This window comes from Austrofundulus limnaeus, unplaced genomic scaffold, assembly GCF_001266775.1.
Source record: "Austrofundulus limnaeus strain Quisiro unplaced genomic scaffold, Austrofundulus_limnaeus-1.0 Scaffold67, whole genome shotgun sequence".
In the NCBI taxonomy this organism is placed as follows: domain Eukaryota; kingdom Metazoa; phylum Chordata; class Actinopteri; order Cyprinodontiformes; family Rivulidae; genus Austrofundulus; species Austrofundulus limnaeus.
The window spans coordinates 1681488-1685697 of record NW_013952469.1 but is presented as its reverse complement, the minus strand read 5'-3'; positions in this window follow the sequence as shown (position 1 = coordinate 1685697).

The following is a 4210-nucleotide window of genomic DNA, read 5'->3' as shown; positions in this document are numbered from 1 at the left end:
ATATATAAGTGGACCAATAAATAAATAAATACACTTAAAATGCACCAATTAATTTTTAAAAGGAGAACTTTACTTTGTGTTTTATAATTTATTTGACCTTCGTATTCATTTTTCTAGTTTAGTTCCAATATATATTAGCACATAATTAAAATTTTACTGTATTTAAAAATACAGATTTTTTTCCATTTTTCATTTTACTTGTGCATGCATCTCTTAAATGCTTATATTATAACTTTTGCCACAAGTCTTTATATTTATGTGTTTTTACATTTCGCTGTCTCCTGTTTTTACTTTATGCATTTCTGCCTCATTAAGCAAATAACGTGGGCGGAGCTTCTTGGGTCAGCTCCACTAGGATCCATGTGAAGATTTACTGTGCTGCTTGTTCTGCCTCAGTTTAGATTAAAGTTTAATGAAAGACAAAGGCAAGAAGGAAAACATTGTCTCTTAAACAAAGTGCCTTTGTTTAAGAGACAACAGATGCATGTACAAGTAAAAGGAAACACAAAAAGTATATATTTTTCATAACAGTAAAGTGTAAATTATGTGCTAATATATGTAATTTATTGGAAGCTGGAAAAATAAATGTGAAGGTAAATTAAATTCTAAAACATGAGGTAAAGTTCTCCTTTTTTTAATTTAACTGATGTATTTTAAGAGTATTTATTCATTTATTTATTGGTCCAATTTCTATGTTTCTGCTTTTATTTCTAATTCTGACAGTTTCAGTCCTCCATACTTTTGATGCTCAGTGTCCTTAAATCTGTTTTTCCAAATATTTCCTATTGTGCTCAACTCCCCGAAATGACTGTTTTTTCACAATGAAAGTCTTCAGATGAATGCAGCAGTGAGAACATTTCACAAAGGAAAAACCTTCAAACTGCAGGAGTGTCCTGTTTGTTCTGTTGTTCTGTCCGCTGCAGGTTAATGTTTACTCAAACTGTGCTTCACAAATACGTTATTAAGATCATCTMCAGCTGATGACCTCATCAACCTCTTTRATTACATTTTAGTCYCAAAAACTTGTTTTTATTTTAATAWTCATGCTGAAAACTCGCTCTCTCTTTAAGAGAAAATACAAAGAGGAAACAAAGGCAAATCTACTTTTTATCTTTTTCTAAAACAAAATAATCCAAAGGTCTTTAATCAACCCTCTGACCTGCTGCTGAGAGCTCGCAGCTCCTCTGTTGTTCCTGAAACCTCTCCAGGCTGTAAATGAAAACAGGCTCCACAAAGTTCCTCCTCTTTAACAGCACTCCACCAACCTGCGGCTGTTTTTATTTATTTACTTCAATGTTTTATTAAGGTTTGTGTGTCCTACCCCTCAGTGGAGATATTTGCCTCTTTTGTGCTCTCACCAATCCAGTCTGCGATGCACGATGTTCCTTTTAAATCGAAAAGAAACAATTAAAACCTGTACAGAACAACGCAGAGGGGATAAAACGGATAAAAATAACTGATTGAAAGAAAAGGCCTTTGCTTTATTTAAAATCTTTTCTCATTTCTTTATTCCACAAGAGGAAAAATGATGAGATGAATTTCAAGTTGTTGGTTGAAAACAGTCATAATTACAGCTTGTGTGAAACGAGTGACACATTTAGGCTTTTTCTGCAGCTGCTTTTCTGAACAACACTTTAAAAAACAGTGTTTATTTTTACCAGCAGAGTCTTTCGTAACCTGTCTCTATGATTTTAAGGACATTTGTTGTTCAGGTAGAAAATAAGTCCACTGAAATATATTTAAATAACCGAATAAATGATTTTTAATCAGTTTAATTTGTAGATTTCTCCAATGAAATGAAGTGTTTGGATCTATTGGGAGTTTCTCTGAGCTTCTCGCTGCTGCTGATGGTTTATAACTTAATTATTCAGTGAGTCAGCAACAGACACAAACACACACACACACACACACACACACACACACACACGTTTGCACAGCTATCCATATGGGGACGTGCCATTGACTCCCATCACATTTTTATCCCTGACCACAAAACCCTAAGGCTAACCTCACAGGTACCTACCTGACCCTAAAACTAACCTAGACTCAATTCACACCTTGGTCCTAAACCCAACCCAACCCCCAACCCACCAATGGCATTTAAACCAAATGGGGACTCCACTTTTGTCCCCAAATGCACCAGTTGTCCCCAAAGGTAGGTATTTTGTCTTGAAATTGCCCTTAAATGTCACCAGAAACAAACCCACCCAACCACACACACACGTTTGTTCTTGAACCCCGTGGGGACCTTCCATTGACTTCCATTCATTCTTTTTAGAATTTAAAGCCTAACTCTGATCATATCCCCTTAAATTAACCTCACAGGTACTTACCTAACCCTAAAACTAACCTAAACCTTGGTCCTAAACCCCTCACCCGTAATTTGCATTTGGACCAGGTCCCCATGATTCACTTCAGTCCCCCTCGAGGCTGCTTTTTTTGAGAGAATTGTCTCCACATTGTAGGAAAAACCCGTCCACATACATACATACATACATACATACATACATGTCTCTCTATCCTTGTAAGAACTTTACATTGACTTCCATTCATTTTTTTAACTGTAATTATGACTAACCCAGACATTTTCCTGAAAATTAACCATTACTGGTCTATAGTTAACTCTAACCTGAACCAGAACTTAATCCACACCAAACCTCTAAACCTAACTAAAGCACAGCAGAGCTGCTAAGTGAGGACATTGAAGAGGTCCTCACTTTACATCAAAGACCTCACTTTGAAAGTAACTATAGTGCAAATAGTCCTCACTCTGTATTAGAAACAAGTACACACACACACACACACACACACACACACACCACCCCCTGGCGTTTAGTGTTTAAATGTCAGTCTGTCCAGCAGATCTTATTGATCATTTCAGTCAGTATTTGGCAGCTCAGTTCATTCTAACCAAACAGATTCTAATATTTATCAGTAGCTGTGGTGGATCCAGWTCAGAGGACTGTAAGTGAGAATCCAAATGGATCCTGATGTGTCGTCTGTGTTCCTGCAGCTGTTGATCCGTGCTGCTCAGCTGTCAGAATAACAACCATCCTCCCTGAGAAGCTCCGACTCTTTAAAGCTCTGCGGTCAGAGAGAAGCTGCTCTGTCAGGCTCAGCGGTGCTGCAGCAGCTCTTCTGCTGCACCAGTAAGACTCAGAGCTGCACCTGAGTTTGACTTCACTTTAATACATGAGGACATGTAGACCTTCTCTGGTTTTAAAGCACACGTCGGCTATTTTAGTGGTGTTAGTTCCCATGTTTCCCATGGTGCACCACTCCGCAGAGCTCCCTGCTTTCAGCTCAACTTTAATTCTTCTTTGTTTCTGATCAATAATGTGTTTTAATCAGTGAGTTTTTGTGGCTTTATTGCTTCAAGTTTCCTGATTTTTGGACTCACCTGACTTCTGTTTGCAATCAGCCCACCTTTTATTCATTTAGTGATCACTCTTCAGTGTGTACAGTTGAAGAAATTTAAAGTTAGAAGTTAGTACTGATGTTAAAAGCACAACACTATATTCTTAGGTTTTACTTTGTGTAATGTTGACAGTGTTTAATCTATTYTGTTTTGATTGAAATAGGTATAGTTACATGTCCGAAACATCTTTTACAACACATAATTAATCGTTGGGATGACATTAGCTGAGGATTTTGTCTGAATGCCTGTGATTCAGCCGTAGGTCAGTAGGGGGCGAGCGCAGGCATTGAAGAACTTGTATAAATACAGGAACTTCCTGTTTTTCCAGCCAGTGTGGGTTTCCTGTCTGCAGGCGCAGTAATAAAACCCACTCGATTCCAGAATTCTGGTGTTGTTTGGTTTTCATTCCTCCTACAAATCATTTTATTTAACATTTGTTTATTATATCGACTTCATTTTGTTGAATACGAATTTTCTTACACAGTAAATATTAAGGCATTGAGTGATATTTATTTCTTTAAAGGGCCAGTATTCTGTGTTTCTCACGCATAATAAAGTAACTGTCACCTTCAGTTGTTATTAAAATTCTGTTTATATATATTAATCAAAAATAAACTTGACTTTTCGTCACATCTGTTTCTAAACACCTTGAAATTGGCCTCTGTCTCTTTAAGAACCTCCTACCGCTTTTGTCATGCCCATTTCTGTACATCATCACAACAACTTCATGCTGTTTACAACCTGTAGGGTTGTAGCATAACTTGTTGTATTAATAATAATAATAATAATAAT